This window comes from Adiantum capillus-veneris, chromosome 18 (assembly GCF_014529385.1).
Source record: "Adiantum capillus-veneris isolate H3 chromosome 18, ASM1452938v2, whole genome shotgun sequence".
NCBI classification, from domain to species: Eukaryota; Viridiplantae; Streptophyta; class Polypodiopsida; order Polypodiales; family Pteridaceae; genus Adiantum; species Adiantum capillus-veneris.
In genome coordinates this window covers 152,501,311-152,521,170 of record NC_140948.1, presented here as the reverse complement: position 1 = coordinate 152,521,170, position 19,860 = coordinate 152,501,311, and positions in this window count along the sequence as shown.

Sequence of the window (19,860 nt, the reverse complement as noted above, 5' to 3'; positions counted from 1 at the left end):
CATTATACTACCTCTCATAGACTATAGCTTTTCTTTTGACGTAAGCTTAGTTATCTTGCTATGAACCAAGAAGATTTGTACACACAATTAATTCCAATCACTAGACAAAATATATATATTATGGTAAGCACAAAACTAAAATTCCAAAGAACTACTTGGTTAGCCAAGATTGAATGACATTAACTCATCTATTAACCCTTTCATATTACCCATGATACGATATGAACATAGCCTTGATGTTTTCATCTTTGTGTTGTTTTGACACTCTGTTTTGTGTTCTTTATTTGTGTGTGTGAGTGAAAGAGAGAAAGAGTGGGGCTTCTTTTACTCCCAAATGATTTTCTCATTCTAAAATGATCATTTAATATGGGGAAGTACCAGGAGAGTGAAATCTAGAATATTGGTAAGGTTGTCAGACCGTTCTTTGTTAGGGATCCAAAGGAGAAAAAATAGAGATCCAAAGGGGGATAGCCTGCAAAAGAGCAATGTGCTTCAATGGGGCTTCAAAGACCTAAGGTTCAGCTCCATTAAGACTTCCATAGGCTAAGGTTCCAAAAATTAAATCTTTTATCCAATGGCCAAAGCAAGGGGAAATTGGATAGTCAGGGGAAGACTAAAAAGTCTTCCCACATCCCTAGGAAGGAGGGGGCGAGCCCATATTGTAGGGGATGAGAGAGAAACACACACACACACACACACACACACACACACCAAGGCTCCCCCTTTACACAAAGGGAATATTGGACACATGTCAAGCTCCTAGGCCAATTTCCCCCAACCTCCCCACAAATCCTATTGGATGGTTATAGAGGTGGACCAATGAGAATGAGGCTAGAGTAAGTTTAGTCTAATCAATTTAAAATGCTTGATAACGGAACCAACAGAAATTAAGCTCCCTAGAAGAGTATTGGACAGTCTACCAAGGGGTCCAATGATCATCTAGCAGCCCAAGCGCTTGCCTGATTCCTATTGGCCAAAAGACAAAAAGGTCCAATGAGAGTTTAGATGAATTAATTAAATACCTAAAGCTCTCACAAAAGGGGAAAGGGGGAAACTTGTCAAAAGGCTATCAACTATGCTTCTAATTTTTGATTGGCTAAGCTTTACAGGAGCCAATGGGAGGCGAGCGTGACCATTTAGCAAGAGGGGTCGACCAAGATGAGAGAAGGGGAGCGTGAGCATTTAGCAAGAGGGGTCGACCAAGATGAGAGAAGGGGCTGCATTTTACTTTAACACAATGCTACACACACACACACACACACACACACAACTCATGTGTACAAGAAGAACTCCATATCTTTCTCCAGGCATTGAGAAGTAGAGTCCTACACCAACAACTCTTGGCTATGAAATGCAAATCCAACCAAGAGACAAGCTTTAATGGCATGCTCATCTCCTCTACCATGCTAATTACTAAGCTAGGTTACGCTATTAGAGTGATTATGTGAGGAAAATACTTATTTCTCGTAAGATACCTCTTCCTCCTCTCAATCTATCCTCATTCCCTGCTAGCTCTCACCATTTTTGAAGGTGTGTGACGTCTTGGGACTGAGGCTAGGAACACTAGGTGTGATCTTTAAGCATAATTTGGTGCATGAAGCTTCCGTATTCATTGCACCAACGAGTTTTGTCAAGGAACACAAAAATTGTATTGTACAAAAGTCTGCTTTGATTGGAGAAGCTATAATACGAAGCGTTTATGGAGGGGGGATTGGATCCATGTAAATCCGGTCCTCAATTGTTGTCAATTGTTCCATTTCTCTCTCTTTTCAAGTATTGTCAATGCCAAATTAGCTAGGTGTAAATTGATATGTTGCTTTCTCAATTAAGTACTCTCTCTATGCTCATTAGGAATTTGTTCTAAATGAAATGCTCACTACGTTATCATTTTCCGCTACACACAAGTTATTTAGTGCATTAAATGCTACATTGGTATCAGAGCTATTGGTTTCTCTTTTCTTGCTCAAGAAGAGAGGTCCTCAAGCTTGCTATGAATGGTTGGTGTTGTTAATTGCAAAAGAATAAGTAGAATAGGGATTTTTCATCCTTAAAGCACGCCTGCTTTATGCAATTAATGGGGACACTGTCTAGAGCTATGGTCTTAATAATGGAGTCCTACGGGGCTTGCCTATGGCTTAACCATTATTGAGCTATTAGAAGCTTGGCAGGAACCGGTGCTCTCTTGGCTCTTGAACCCTCTCTTCTATTCCTTGAGACTAATAATATTCGAGCCACGGGCATAGATGCTTGAGTGCTTATCTTTGAAGATGAAGAGGAGTAGCAACTAGGGCTTGAAGTGCCAAAGTACAAATAAAAGTTTACACCTAAAATTTTCTAGTATGGATGACAAAGGAAAAGAGATTGAAATGAATGTTGATAGCTTTGATTTTGCTAACGAAAGAGCAACTAATGAAGCCCCTATGCTTGTAAACTATCTTGTTTCTAAACTACAACAAGCCCTGGGCAACCCATCCCTCCAAGGTGAAGTGCTATAGCAATTGTGCACCCATGGTATTCTCCAAACTCCCCACCAAGAAGAGAGAGTACCTAGGAAGCCTCCTAGTGAGACTTCCAAAAAAGGACTCTCTCCAATAAGGGAAGAAGAAGAGGATCCATACGAAAGGCTCAAAAATTATCTACTCGATAACGCATATCCTTCCCAAAGGAGAACCTAGGTTTCAATGGTAGATCCCCCACCGAAAGAACGAGAAAGAAGTAAGTCTCCTACCACCTTGGCGGAGATGGCTCCAAAAAGACGGCGGGTAAAATGCTCTCCAACACCCCCTAAATGGAGAAGACCATTTCATACTTCTCTACACCATAATTCAAAGAGGGATCAGAGAAAACAAGAGAATAAAAAGGCGAGAAAGAGGTCACCCTCTTCTCCATCTTATTCATCCTCTTTCTCTTCTAAAGAAAGTGATGGTGCAGACAAGGAGGAACAAGGGAAGAAAAATGCAAGAAAGAGGTCACCTTCTTCTCCACCCTCCTCATACTCTTCCTCTTATGATGAAAGTGATGGTGCAACTCTTGAACCACCTAAAAGAAGAGGCCATAGGAAATCCTATGCCTCTTGGAAGAGTTCATCCAAGCTCAAAAAGTTCAAAGAGGGAGAAAACTGCATCTCTTTCCTTACCTACGATGGAACGTTTGGTGCTAGGGAAAAAGTCTTGGCCATTATCCAACAATTCAGTGTGGTGTTTGGAGATAAGGGCTTCATGGAGTCCTCTAAGCTACGTCATATAGCTATGTATGTTCAAAAGTCCATCAGGCAATGGTGGTATAGCCTACGAGCAAACAGTGAAGGTCCACGAACGTGGAAAGCGTTAAGAGATTCCATCATGAAGCAGTTTTTGGCTACCGATGCCAAAGGCAAAGTACTCACCGAATGGTGAAGCTTAAAGATCTCTCCCTACGAATCTATCCACAAATATGTAGACAAGTTTTGGGATTTACATCTCAAAGACACTGTCTTCAAAAAGATGGATTTTGGAGAGCAAAAAGAACAATTTTGTGTGGGTTTAATTGAGGATATGGTGGAGTATGTTTATTCCCAAAGGCCACACACCATATCTACGGTCATACACCATACCAAAGTGGCTTCACAAATCAATTTCCAATAGGGGCTATGAGAGATCTTAAGCCCACGGAAAACAAGGACCATAACGAGCCTAAGGGGAAGGACAATGTCCAAAAGTCTCCCAAAGGCAATACCAACAATAACAAAGCTAAGGAGAAGGGAGTTTATAAAGTCAAAATTAAACTCTCTCCTAAAGAGCTAGAGTGTTATAAAAAATATAACCGTTTTTTCAAGTGTGGGGAGCAAGGGCATGCCTATCGTGCTTGCCCTCACAAGAATACACGTAATGAGCCTCCTAGAGCTACCTTGGTCGAAATTCAAGAAGAGGATGCTCATCACAAAGGATATTCTCTATGCCATGATTGGGGAAAGGTAAGAGAACATGATGCTTTTATTCACTTTGACACTAGCTCTACTCACAATTTCATATCCATAGAGTTGGCCACCAAGCTAGGCATCCAAGCCTACGAGATGGGAGAAGTCCTACCTACTGATGGTGCTTTCAAGGGGCAATGCCAACCACAACAACACTAAGGAGAAGGGAGTTTATCAAGGCAAAAATAAACTCTCTCCTTAACATCTAGAGTGTTATCGGAAAGATAACTGTTGTTTCAAGTGTGGGGAGCAAGGGCATTCCTATCATGCTTGCCCCCACAAGAATACAGGTAATGAGCCTCCTAGAGCTACGTCGGTCAAAATTCATGGAGAGGATGTTCATCACAAAGGATCTCCTCTATGCCATGCTTGGAGAAGGTAAGAGAACATGATGCTTATATTCTCTTTCACTCTGGTTCTACTCACAAGTTGGACACTAAGCTAGGCATCCAAGCCTATGAGGTGGGAGATGTCCTACCTGTCGTTGGTGCTTTCAAGGGGCAAGAAACCTTAATAACTCCTTTAATTGGGAAATTGAGGCTCCATGTCCAAAGATATGTGGAGAAGGAGGATATCTTTATCTCTCCTCTCAAGTACGAGGATGTAATCCTAGGGGCACCACCGGGTTTGAACGCATGGATGCCAATGTTAAATTATTTGAAAGGCATATCTAATTTAGATTCAGGGAAAAAGATATGTACATAGATGCTAAGGAGTTGGGTAGTACCATACCTCTTGTACATAAGCAAGTTTTCAATAAGTCAATAAAGATCTCTATTTCCGTGTACATGATTTTTGTTAAAGATTCTCATAATGAACCTAATGATTTATCAAAATAAAATATAAATAATCAAAAGGAATTAGAGTTATCCTTCCTAAAGGGGTTTCAAGATATTTTTATTGACAATATCCCTTGTGAACTAGCTCCCAAACGAGGCAATGATGACCAATGCAATTGAAATTCTTCCAAGAATTTCACCACCTAATAAACCTCCTTATAGAGTTACCAAGCTCAACAAGAGGAGATTATGTGGCAAGTGCATGAGTTAGTTGAGAAAGACATGGTTAGGCCTAGCTCATCTCCATTTTGTTCACCCGTGTTATTAAAGCAAAAGAAAGACGACACGTATCATATGTGTGTCCACTATAGAGAACTAAATAGGATCACTATCAAGAATAGGTTTCCCGTTCCACTTGTAGAAGACCTATTTCATAAGCTACAAGGGTTGACCTACTTCAGTAGGATTGACCTTAAACGTGGCTACTATCTCATAAGGATAGTTGATCAAGACATTGTAAAGGTTGCATTTCTCACTATGTTTGATCTTTGTGATGGCTTTTGGCTTGAACAATGCACCAACCACATTTAATCGCTTGATGGAGAAGCTATTTAGGCCACATCAAACCTTCACTAAAGTGTTCTTTGATGATATAATCATCTACTCTAATTCACTAGACGAACACAAGCAACACCTCCATTCAAGTTTTACGAGAGAATAAACTTTATATTAATCGAAAGAAAAATGATTTTTTCTTACAAGAGATTGAGTAGTTATGTCACATTATCTCTCAAGATGGCATCCAAATGGATCCATTAAAGCTACAGGTAATCAAAGGATGGCCTAATCCAAGGAATCTACATGAACTAAGAAGCTTTTTAAGTATGTGTGCATACTATAAATGCTTCATAGAAAAGTTCTCACAAATCACGAGACCATTACATGACCTAACAAAGAAAAACGTTAGGTATATATGGTCCACCAAGGAGAAAAATGCTTTTGAAAAGTTTAACACTAGTTCTGTAATTGGACACTTAAGTGTCCTGAGACATTAAAGTGTCCTGTTTTCCTTCCAAGTTTTGGAAATTTATTTGTCAAGCTAGAAAGAAGTTTTTTATACCTTGCTTCTACCATAGGTTGGTCATGAGGGAAAGAAAACACTCGATTTTTCTCCATGTCAAAATACAATCCGTATGGATAGAATTTTGGTAAGTTCTAGGTCATAAAGTTTAGTAAAATTTCAAGCTGTTTTGCATAAAAAATCATAAAATTCTTATATCTTTTTGTAGAGATGGCCCTTTTTATGTTTATAAAAGCCAAGTGTTAGCACTTCGTGTTACAAAACAATGGAATTCACTTTAAAGACAAGTTTTTAAGTCACACGCAAGTTATAGACATAATTTGATACTTGAGCACGTGTTGAATTATAACATAATTTTGGTCTTCCAAAGCTCCCCTCATAGAATTGGGGCTATTCTAGTGCAATTTGACAACTACAAATGACTTTATATGTTGAAACCAAGAGACTACGTATTTTTTAGGCTCCGTGACTCAAATAAATCTTGTTGCTTGAACTCTATCTTGAATTTTTTATCATGGAAAAACACTTGAAAATCTTGAGTTCTCCATAATAACATTAAAACCAAGGTTTTGGGCACCCCAATCATGTATGTACCATGTACTTTGATACATTTAGTTGATCTACATAGAAAGTTTGATAGTATTTGAGGTTTTGAATGCTTATGTCTCAAGAATGAAAATGTCAAAGTTCTCTCTTATGCTATTTTGAATATTTAAAATTATCCAATAATTGTTGCATACCAAAGCCCTTCTATTTTGCATCTTGCATCCTAGATGGAAAGGGTAAGCAATGCATCACTTTCTAAAACTCACAAATACATCAAAAACCTATTTTTCTTTGTATACAATGATATGCTTGAAATGGCTACATCAAACACATAGAACTTTCCATTATTTTATATACTCCCAAGTCAATTTTTTTGCACATAAAATTTTCGATTATCTATAGAAAAATTGTGGAAAAGACACCTAAAATTTTCTACAAGGTCGCTTCATTTTTCTTGAGCTTATAAAGTCAATTTGTTGAAACCATCAATCGCAGTCTTACGAGGATCAACTTGAAGAGTATAGTTCTTGATCATGGTAGATTCTAAAATGCAACGTTATATTTTTAAAAGACCCTCTAGCTAACATATTTAAGAATGTCAAGAGGGTTTTCTTAAATAAACTGTCTAATGCAAGTAGCATTTAATTTAAATGTGTAAAAAAGGACACTTACGTGTCTTGTTTTGGTACCAAACTAGTGTTAAAGAGAAGCTTATATGCTTACACTGTCGGATCTCTCAAAACCATTTGAGGTCCAATGCGACACTTGTTGTGATTGCCTTGGAGCTGTTTTGCTCTAAGAAGGGCACGCCATAGCTTATGAAAGTTGATGACTCAACCTTGTTGGCCAAGCTCTATGAATATATGAGAAGGAACTCTTAGCAGTTCTACATGCACTAGACTCGTGGAAGCACTATTTTTGGGGACTCCTTTCATTCTGCGGATGGATCACCAAAGCCTTAAGTAATTCATGATGCAGACCAAGCTCTTTGACAAACAAATGAGGTGGGAAATTTTCCTTTTGAAATTTCATTTTCATATCGCTCACATTGTTGGCAAGCATAATCAAGTAGCCGATGCAATCTCAAGACGACCAAAAGTGAATGCAATTTACATAGCAGCTCACAATGATCTATCTTCTATGATTGGTGAGTACCCTATTGATACCAATTTTAGAGATGTGATTTCATCCCTTGCACTAGTGAAGAAAGAAGAACCATTTACCTTACAAGATGGTTATCTTCTCTATGGCAATAGACTATGCATTACTAACTCAATACGTGAAAAAGTAATGTATGAATCACATGCTCCTCTTGTGCGGCATAATGGGATTCAATCTACCCTAAAATGGATAGAAACATATTTCTATTTCCTTTCCATGAAAGAAAATATACAAGAGTATGTTTCAGAATGTGTGGTATGCTAAAAGACAAAGTTTGATAGAGGGAAGCAACCTGGATTGCTTCAACCTTTGCCAATCTCTAATTCACCGTGTGAGAGCATATGCATGGATTTTATCTTTGGATTACCCAAGTCTATCCATGGGAATACAGGAATATGGATGAAAGAGGACATGTTTAGCAAACAAGCACATCTGATACCTGTCAAAAATACTTTCAAATCCCATCAAATGGCAACCCTCTTTATATCACAAATCTTCAAGTACCATGACTTGCTAATGTACATAGTGTGAGGTAGAGATCCTAGAATGACCAGTAATTTTTGGAAGGGTCTCTTTGATAATTTAGGTGAGATTTAGGTACAAGTCTAAACTTCTCTTTGAACTATCATCCCCAAACGAATGCCCAAAGTGAAAAAGCTACCCTAACCGTTCTTGATCTACTAAAATCTTATGTCACAGAAGTAAATCAAAAGTCCCAATGGGAGAACTACTTACCCTTTGTGGAGTATGCTTACAATAACATTGTACATACTTCCATGGGAAAAGCACCTATTGAGGTGATAGAGGAAGATCAAAAAGTCCCTTGCTACTCAAGGTACATGGGAAGATCTTCGCTGCAGATGAATATAGCCGAGACCTACAAGAATCTTTCCAAAAGATTAAGGATGCTATCATCTCTCAACAAAGGTAAAAGGCTATTGCTGATAAGCACATAAGAGCCCTAGCCTTTAAACAAAATGTAGGACTATTTGATGATATCTTATCAAGTTTAAAAATTATTCTTTTAAAGATGCTAGATGGATGCAAGGCATACACTTAAAGGATAACCTAAACCTTGTCAATACTTACAATAATTCCGTAGAGTAAGCAAATGTAGATATGTATAAATGAACAAAGTTTTTGTCTTATAAGACTCTCTTTTTCTTTATTGTGCACACATTTTAATAAGTATGCATGACTAGGATCATGTTTGTGGAGACAACGTCTCCCGAACACCAAGTAGAGCTTATCAATTTACTATGGAAGATTGATACCGACTAATGTGCAAACATGCTTGCAGCGGCAGCTAACGCTCTCAAGCACCAAATCCACTTGTCATCAGTTCTAAGACGATGTCGTAGGGTAAAATAGGGGTCCTCTACCCGCTAGAAAATGGACTAATGATGACTAGGCTTTATCTTCTCTACCTCATAGTCGAGGATGACTATGATTTCAAGAGAGATTTAAGACTTCCATAGGCTAAGGTTACAAAAATTAAATCTTGTATCCAATGGCCAAAGCAAGGGGAAATTGGATTGTCATGGGAAGATTAAAAAGTCTTCCCACATCCCTAGGAAGGAGGGGGCGAGCCCATATTGTAGGGGATGAGAGAGAAACACACACACACACACACACACACACACACACACCGAGGCTCCCCCTTTACACAAAGGGAATATTGGACACATGTCAAGCTCCTAGGCCAATTGCCCCCAACGTCCCCACAAATCCTATTGGATGGCTATAGAGGTGGACCAATGAGAATTAGGATGGAGTAAGTTTAGTCTAATCAATTTAAAAACTCTTGATAAAGGAACCAACATAAATAAAGCTCCCTAGAAGACTATTGGACAGTCTACCAAGGGGTCCAATGAGCATCCAAGAGCCCAATGTCTTGCATGATTTCTATTGGTCAGAAGACAAAAAGGTCTAATGAGAGTTTAGATGAATTAATTAAATACCTAAAGCTTTCACAAAAGTGGAATGGGGGACACTTGTCAGAAGTATATCAACTATGCTTCTAATTTGTGATTGGCTAAGCTTTACAGGAGCCAATGCGAGGCCAGCATGAGCATTTAGGAAGAGTGGTCGATCAAGATGAGAGAAGGGGCTGCATTTTACTCTAACACAATGTTATGCGCGCGCACACACACACACACACACACACACACACACAACTCATGTGTGTAAGAAGAACTCCATCTCCTTCTCCAAACATTGAGAAGTAGAGACCTACACCAACAACTCTTGGCTATGGAATACAAATCCAACTAGGAGCTAAGCTTCAATGGCAAGCTCATCTCCTCTAAGTTAAGCTATTAGAGTGATTATGTGAGGATAATACTTCTTTCTCGTAAGATACCGCTTCTTACTCTCAATCTTTCGTCATTCCCTGCTAGGTCTCACCATTTTTGAAGGTGTGTGAGGTCTTGGGACTGAGGCTAGGAACACTAGGTAAGATTTTGAAGCATAATTTGGTGCATGAAGATTCCATCTTCATTGCACCAATGAGTTTTGTCAAGGAACACAAGAATTGCATTGTACAAAAGTCTCCTTTGATGAAAGAAGCTATAATACAAAGCCTTTATGGAGGGCGGGTTGGCCTCATGTAAATCCAGTCCTCAACTGTTGTCAATTGTTCTATTTCTCTCTCTTTTCAAGTACTGTCAATGCCAAATTAGCTAGGTGCAAATTGCTATGTTGCTTTTTAAACTAATTACTCTCCCTATGTTCATTAAGAACTTGTTCTTAATGAAATGCTCACTATGTTATCAATTTCCGCTACATACAATGTATTTAGTGGGTTACACGAGCCTTGCTTGAGTACATATGATCTTGTTGTATTTCTTAACTACGGTCCCTACCATGCTGGTTTTTAGCCTTCCCAATTGCAGCCTTGCTTGGTTTGTATATATTTAACAAGCCTTGCTTGCACAAAAAATACCAAGTGTTGAATGCAATTTCCAACATCAAAATAAAATTCCCTTTCCCCACCATTGCATCTTGAATAAGTTTTGGCCGTACGTACAATTTTTACATGCTGCTATAATTTTATGTCTACAAGCTTCAGAACGATAGTATATCCTACCTCTGTAGATGCCGTACAGGGGCATGGGTGGCCCGTGCATGCGTTCAACTAGACATCCCTTGCCATTGCATTTATATGACCGTGGGATAAATCCCTTCCGAGGGGGGCGGGGGGGGGGGGGGGCGGTGACCAAAGTAGGGCACCCCAAAAGATAACATAAAAAACAATGTGGAAGCTCTTCTCTGTAGCAATGGAAACTTTGCATGAGGGGAAATAATGCTCATATTCGGATATGTGCTACCAATTGGGCTTGTCACTTGTGACAATAAATGCTTCTTTGCTCCCTTTACTCTCAACGAGCCCAAACTTGCCATCTTTCATGCATGGAAAATTCTCCCCCTCCCTAAAACTATGCATTGGTTTCTCTGCTCTCTTCAACCTACTCAAATATTCCATGGAAGGGATTGTTCTTGCGGCATGTCATGAGCCCACCTTCATAGCTCAACTCCACCATACTTGGAAGAGTTTTCCCACGGCCCCTAGATTTCCATGAGAGAGAGAGAGAGAGAGAGAGATCATGCAGCCACACTTCTTCTCCTTTGGTTCTCCTCCTCCATGCCTTCCTCCTCCTCTCTAGTTCCCCTCTCTTTCTGCATAATTCTCACAAGCAAACACCCACGTTGTGTCTGTACTCATCCGCATGCAAATATTGACCTCGTTCGCCCTCCTGATGCCACTAGATGCCATCTGACGCACCTACTGACCTCACGTCGTCGGCCCGCGGATAGCTTCCTCGAGAAGTTTTACGCGCTATAAACTCCTCATTATTGTAGAAAAAACATACTGGTACTGGTGATAGTGAAAATCGATGCACTATGTACACACTGTCCTACCTGTACACATGTGGGCCCCACATAACCACCTGGCTAAGGAAAATGGGCAATCCTTTATTTGATGCACCATGCATGTATATGTACATATGCACAATCCCTTGCTCCAAAAAACTCCTGACATAATTTGCCCATCCCCTAGCCTGCTAGATCATTCATGATCAGCAGCAGCAAAGAGAGATGTGAGACTCGCCGCATCACAGGTCTCCTCATCCCTCACCATCATTGCTTGCTCCACAGACAGCTCATCTTGCTCCACCATCATCAATCTAGCATGATACAATTTAAGAAGCAATCCATTTACCCTTGACTTATGTAGAACACCATCCAGGTTAGCCAGCTGATATGTGCCATTTGGAAAACACTCCACTACCTTGAAAGGGCCTTCCCACTTAATTTGAAACTTCTTTTGGAAGGTGTTGTCCAGCTTACTGTTGTAGCGCAAAACCAAGTCATGTTTCTTGATACCCTTACTTTTAACCTTTTCATTTATCTTTGCCAAAGCCTTATCCTGCATCTGCCCATAATGCTCCAATGCGCTCATTCTATCCAACTGGACCTCTTGTAACTGCAAGAGCCTCTCTTTGAATGCATCACTAGGCGGCCCAAGCAACTTCTCTAACATCTTGATTGCAGGCAACTCTACTTCCACAGGCAATAGTGCTTCTTTTCCATACACCAAATGAAATGGAGTAAACCCTGTACATGTCTGCACCGAAGTACGATAAGCCCATAATGCACTAGGCAATTCCAAATCCCAATTCTTTCCTTGGTGCTCTGTCACTTTAGAAAGAATTTGTACCAACTCACCATTGAATCTTTCATTTAAGCCATTACACTGTGGGTAATAAGGAGTGGTATGCTCGTGCGTAATCTTCATCTTTGTGCATAAGAAGTCTAGCAGTTTAGCTCTAAATCCTGGTCCCTTATCTGAAAGTAGCTCTAATGTCACCGCAAACTTGCAACATATTTCATCATACACAAATTTTGCCACATCCTTTGCAGTGATCTGTTTTACTGCTATAGCCTCTGCCCATCTAGAAAGATAGTCCACTGCCGTCAAAATATAGCTTTTGCCCCTGCTTGTGATAGGTAACGGGCCTATTGCATCAATCCCCCACTTTTCAAACACATCAAACGCCATAATGGTTTTTCGTAGCTCTGGCTTCAACACTCTCTTCCCAAACGCTTGACACCTATTGCAAGACCTACACCAATGGTGAACATCCTTGTGCAAACTAGGCCATACATACCCCTCTTGTAAAATCTTATGCAAGGTGATCTTTAGAGCAAAATGGCCACCACATGCGCCTTCATGATTCTCTTCCAACACTCTGTAAAGCTCCTCCCGCCAAGGTACACGCCTCAACACGAGATCAGCCCCTTTCATGTATAAGACATCGCCAATCAATTTGTACCTGTATGCTCTACGCACAAAGCCATACTTCTTAGACTTCTGAATCTCCTTTGGAATGATTCCTGTTAGCAAAAACTCCTCTTCTTGAGCCAAACTTTCCCGGCCATGATAAAGAGGTAAAGTGGTCCTCAACGCAAATAGCTCCCCAATCATGCCTTGAGTTGCTTCATGTGCCTCTCCATTTAGAGCACGTTCAATGTGTCTGATGATCCATGCTTTGAACTTTTTTAACAGGCCTTTAATTCTGAAGCACATTTCCTTCAATGAGGTGTTCTTGCTCTTCCACACACCCAGCACTTGCTTTACCACTAACAAGGCATCACCTTTTATGCTCAACCTTTGAACCCCATGCTTCAAACAAATGTGTAATCCGGCTTCCAATGTAGCATATTCAGCCTCATTGTTACTATGCGCATCCAATTTGAACCCTCTCTTGCATACTAGCTTCCCCTCTGGATCATAAAGTGCTATACCCCCTGAAGCTGCATCATGGCTCTTTCTGTATGAACCATCAAAGAACAACACATGTGCATTGCTGATCTGTGGCACTTCTTCAACTACCTTTCTCACCACCTCTTCCTTAACAATAAGGGGATTCTCCTTGTAGGTCAACAAATCAGCTAGGGTAGCCCTTGTACTATCTTCCACTAGAAAAGAGAACTAAAACTCTTGCAGCTCAATTACCCATTTCTTCACCACATTTGACATGTTAGTACCATTAATTAACTGTGGCAAAAAGGCATAACTTGTCAAGAAAATAAAAGGTTGTGGTAGCAAGTAATGACGAAATCGTCGACAAGCAAATATTATACTGGCCATCACTAGCTCTACTTCCGATAACTTTCTCTCCGCTACCAACTTCACTCGGCTTGCACAATACACTGGCCTCATATAATGGCTGCCCTTCCCCTTTTGCAATAGCATAGCTCCAATGGCATCATCCCCTACTGATGGATTTACATAAAAAACTTTCTCCCAATCAGGAGCCTGCATGGCTGACAACCCCCCTAACACCTCTTTCACCTCTTGAAACACTTCTTCACACTTGTCATCCCATTGCAATGGATCATGCTTTGCCACTCGCAGTAATGGATAAAGAAGTTGAGAAGACAATGGAATAAACCTTGCCATGTACTTCACTTTGTGTATAAAGGTTGCCAATTGCTTCGTACTCGTAGGTGATGGAAGAAGAATAATAGACTTAACCTTGTCTGAATCAGCCTCAATGCCATTTTCTGACACCATGTGGCCCAATAACTTCACCCTTGGCTGTGCTAGATGACATTTTTTTGGATTTAGTTGTCCTTCACATTCATCATATCGAGCCAATACCATCTGCAGCTTCTCATGGTGTTCAGCCCTACTGCTATAAACACATAAGTCATCCATAAAAGCTTTAACACAACTACCAATGAATGGTTCCAACACCCAATTTGCTCTCTCTTGATAGAAGGAAGGTCCATTTGACAACCCAAATGGCAATACTGTGTAGCAATAGCAGCCCCATGGCGTAATAAAAGTTGTCTTTGTGCGGTCTTTAAGAGCAATCTTCAATTGAAAATAGCCTGAAAAACCATCACACACACTGTACCTCTCATAACCTGCCACTGAATCTAAGATTTGATCGATGAATGGAAGAGGATATGGGTTCTTCTTAGTGGCTGCGTTTAAGGGTTTAAAATCCACACAAATTCTCCACTTCCCATCCTTCTTTGGATTGACTACTACTGGACTCACCCATTCTGTGGTCTCCACAGGGACTATGAACCCTGCCTTCAAAAACTAGTCCACCTCTTCTCGCAAGGCTTCCATTTGCTCTTGACCCATCCTTCTTAGCCTTTGCCGCACTGGCTTAGCATCTTCTTTCATCTCTATATGCATCTCTTCACCCTTGAACCCTCTGATCTCTTTATATGAAGTAATGAACAAATCAGGAAAACTAGCCAGCATATGCAAATATATATCCTTCTCCATAGCTGAGAGGTCTCCACTAATCATTTGCGTCATTAATTCCTGCTTCTTTGACAACTCAACCTTGGTTTGCATCAGCCCTTCAATCACTTCATAAGGCCCTTCACTTTCATCTTCAACCTCATTCGCAAATGCAACTAAACCAATCTCCTGGATTTCTTTGTCCGTCAAAAGAAATGCAACATCAGCATCCTCATCACTGCTGGTAGTGCTATCACTGTCCTCGTCTGTCACCGTGGAAGAGTCTTCATCACTAGACTCATCCTCATTTTCATAAAGCTCCTCTAATCGTTTCCTTGTGTCCATATTATAAAGCTTCTTGGTACCTGTCTTTCCATAGAGGCTAATCGTACCATGTCGCCAATCTTGAACAGCTCCCACTGCACGTAACCATGGTCTACCCAGTATAATAGGATATGCTCCCAACCCTGCTGGCTTCACATGAAAATCAACCACTGCCTTTGCATCATATGCCTCCACTTCTAAGCTCTTTACAACACCCAAGCATTTTACTTTTTGATGGTTTGCCAATCTGATCCGAAAACCTGACACCCCAGCCACTGTGAGACCCATCTTCTCAACGCATGAGTGTGTTATGACGCATATTTGGGCTCCGCCATCCACATAACCTTGTCCCAAATTTTTCCTTTTATGCCACACATCTACTATTGGACAAATGTCTGGTAGCTCATCCATTGCCAACACCTTTACTGAACCTCTCTCTGGCTCTTTCTCCATTGGGTTAACCATCCTCTTCCACTGTCGCTTTAGCTTAGGCACCATCTCTATAAGCTGCCCAAAAGTAACATCTGCCTTCCTGCTCGTCAGATCCTCCCTGAAGTCATAGCTTAATTGCCCATCCCCTAGTGGAAAATCTGAAACATGAAACTTTCGACGAGCTCTCCTTTTCCTCTTGGCCTTGACATCCTCGCCTTCATGGCTCTTTCCTTTCTTCTTACTAGGACCTGGGGCACTTCTTCCTTCCTTATCCTCTGTGGTCCTCTTCCCAATAGGCATCACTAATGTATCCTCTAGCTTTGATGCTTTCTCCAAGGTGACTACACTTAGCACTTTTGTCTTTCGCTTTTCCTCCTGGGTCAGTCCACTGGTTCCTTCGTCTCCCTTAATTTCGATGCCATAATCATTTGACCTAGTTAGCACCTGTCTTGGCAATGGATACATGTCTCCACAATTATAACATGTGGGCGTTTGCCTCCAAAACCTACCATTGCTTTGTCCAACACCATTCCTAGGCCTTTCTTCACCTCCTGAATGATTTGCAAACCTCCCTCGACCTCGATTATTTCCCACTTGACCTAGCATGTTTAGGCTGAGATTCTTCATCAAATCTACCATTTGCCTCATGTCTTGCCTTAGCCCATCATCTTGCACTGCTGTAGTGACCACTGCTGGCATAACCTGAGTAGTAACAGGAACAACTGGTTCATGATGAACCCCTGACATGCGCCCTTGTAAAGACTCTATAGGTTGAAATTCAGACCTCATTGGCAAAGACTCCACCCCTAACTGGCTCATTTTCCTCAGCTTCCACTCTTTGTTCCTTGCTACCTCTAGTGCATCTTCATATGTCCTAGGCTTCTTTAGCTCCACTCTCCAACGTATATTCTCCCAAAGACCAGCCAAGAACCTGTCCTTCTTCATCATGTCAGGCAAGGATACCTATGGTGCTAAGGCCTTGCACATTCGCTCCCATGCCAATGAAAACTTACGTATGTACGCATCTACTGGCTCACCTTCCTTGTGCACCAAACCTTGTACTTCTTGCCACACTTTGTCAGGATCTTCTATCTTCACAAACTCCACTTCCAAACCATGTCGTAGATTGTCCCAACTCAACCTTACAGGTGGATCAGCCACATGCAACTCCTCTTCAAATGCTTTAGACCAAACTCGTGCATCACTTTTCAAACAAATTTGGAGAAGGCGTAACATCTGCGCAGGGTCATGAATCTGGTTGCTAATGCAGGCAACCTCCATCTTTTCCAAAAATTCTTCCACATCTTCATCACTTCTTCCATGAAACTCCGGATAAGAGAAAGCCATGGCTACCCAAATTATGATGCTTTGAGAACCCCTTTGAACACACGTGCAAGAACCCAAAACTTTTCACTACCCAATCCCCAGAAACTTCAATGGAGCTCAGCTTTAGATAAGGACAAACACATGCACATCAAATGAGTTTTCATAGTTAATCATCGGAATGACAACAGGCAAAGGACATTCCAGGATCTCTCTCAATCTTCTTGGCCCAAACATAAAGACTATGCGCTGCTGGAAAAAGATCTTCCTGGACACATGAACATTAATCTGAATTCTTTGAGTTAAATGAAAAGAAGTGAACTGAGGGCCATTTTGATCATCCATTAAAGCCAACCATGAAGCTCCTAAGAAGGCACACCTGATTCAACCTCGGATTTTTCCAAAATTTAAGCAGCATAACAGCATAAATGGCTCAAAATACCAAAAAACCAGCCATCATAACTTAGAAAAATTTTGGCAGAGTTTCCCCAGAAGTAGAGCAGTGTGAACCCAAAATATAGACTGTCTATGTATGCATAAACTGCCAACAATAGAACCCGAGCATCAAATAGGAATCACTAATACATAGCCTATGGCGAGGTCACGAAAAGGGTGCTCCAACTACCTGTATCACCGAAAGGATCTCTACATTTGAGAATCCCCCAGCTCAATAAAAACCTCACGCTATCGACCCTCACACGAAGGCTAATGCAAATCGCGTATGGTCAAGTCTCAGAAATGACTATCTTCCAGACCAAGTCTCAGAAATGGCTGGGACTGCCAAATACAACCAAGTATGGCTCTACAAATGCGTACAATGGCAGTTTCCACAAGTAACGTACAATCTAGCAGACAATGCGCTCAAACAGGCGCCAAGTGATGCATACCCACAACAACTGCAAGTGACATCACTGCTAGTATATCACTGTACTCCAGCTACCTGTACCTGTGTGAATCACCTGTCCCTGTCCCTGTCCCTGTCCCTGTAACCTGTAACCTGTAACCTGTAACCTGTAACCTGTAATCTGCAACCTGCGACCTGTACTCCCGAAGCTCGAAGCACAAGGTACTCGAAGAAGATCCTCCGTGGGGGCGCCAAAAGAATGTGAGCGGGATGAAAACACACACAGCGCCTCTATAACGACCCGACACACACTCTTGGAATGATACACACACACACTATGGGGCACCACTCGGCTTAGACAACACACCTGGCCGAGACAGGGAACACACCTCTGGAGTGAGAGGAGAGAGACTATCCACTTGCCCACTCCACACACACACACACACACACACACCCAAAAAACTCAGCTCAAAAGAGGAGAATTTCTGATGTTTAGATACAATTGAGCTTGGGCCAACACCAATGGGGCAAATAGCTCAAACAATATGGGTAAAATAAGCCAAATACAATCACGAACTAGAGCAGAAACTTCGCTCATAGGAGAAACTTACACAGAAAAACTGCAGGAAAAGAGTGAGGAATTTGGCAAAATGGACAGCGCCATCGCGTCCGGAATGGCCCAAAACCCCAGTCTACAATGTCAAAGTGCTCAAATCCGACCTCGGATGAGCAGTTTACGGCCAAAACAAGCTCCAAAATGAGCAAAAAACACACCTGCGGCTGTTCCTCCTCTCTTCTCCACGTTTTTTCTGGTCTTCTCTCAGTTTTTTCAGTTCCCACACTTAGCTTTATTACTTGGGCACCCTTGGCCTTTTAGATGACCTCAAACGGACCCCGAACAGGCCAAAAACTGACCTTGCAGTGCATAGTTGTCACCTTTTTGCACCATTCGCACACCTGGCACTCAGCTTTTTTCCAATAATGCATCTCGCCACCACGTGAAGTGGCCCCAAAAAGTGGTCCTAATGATGACCTTTCTGCATAATTCTCACAAGCAAACACCCACGTTGTGTTTGTACTCATCCGCGTGCAAATATTGACCTCGTTCGCCCTCCTGACGCCACTAGATGCCATCTGACGCACCTGCTAACCTCACATCGTCGGCCCGCGGATAGCTTCCTCGAGAAGTTTTACGCACTATAAACTCCTCATTATTGTAGAAAAAACATACTGGTACTGGTGATAGTGAAAATCGATGCACTATGTACACACTGTCCTACCTGTACACATGTGGGCCCCACCTAACCACCTGGCTAAGGAAAATGGGCAATCCTTTATTTGATGCACCATGCATGTATATGTACATATGCGCAATCCCTTGCTCCAAAAAACTCCTGACACCGTGACCTACAACAATCTTTTCAAAAGATTAGGGAGGCTATAGCCATCTCTCAACAAAGGCAAAAAGCTGCTGCTGATAAGCACAGAAGAGCCTTAATGTTCAAAGAAAATGATTGGGTCTTACTCAAGTTTCCTAAGGCTCGATTAAGGCAAACGACGGGCAAAAATCCTATGGGCCATCAAAAGTATTATGCTAAACTAGCAAAAAGATACTATGGTCCTTTCCAAATCTTAAAGCCCATTAACGAGACGGCTTATCAACTCAAGTTGCCCAACCATTGGCTTATACACAATGCCTTTCATGTAAGCCTACTTAAGCCCTACAAAGGAGAGCCACCAACTGAACCAATTATTGAAGACCCTCCCGAAGTTGAAGACCAAGAAGAGGTGCTACAACCCGAAGCTGTCCTTCGGCATGAAGACAAGGTACTACGACATGGTAAGAGAATCCGATGGTATCTTATTAAGTTCAAAAATTATCCTTTTGAAGATGCTAAATGGATGCAAGGAGTACAACTTAAAGATAGTATGAACCTTGTCAATGCTTACAATGCTACATTAGAGTAAGCAAATGTACAACTCTCTTTTAAATGACTCATGTTTTTGTCTTATAAGACTAATCCTCTTTTTAATTGTGCACAAATTTAACTAGTATGCATGCTTAGAATCATGTTTGTGATGACGACGTCTCTCAAACACCAAGTAGAATTTGTCACTCTACTTTGGGAGAATAAAATGCACTAAAGA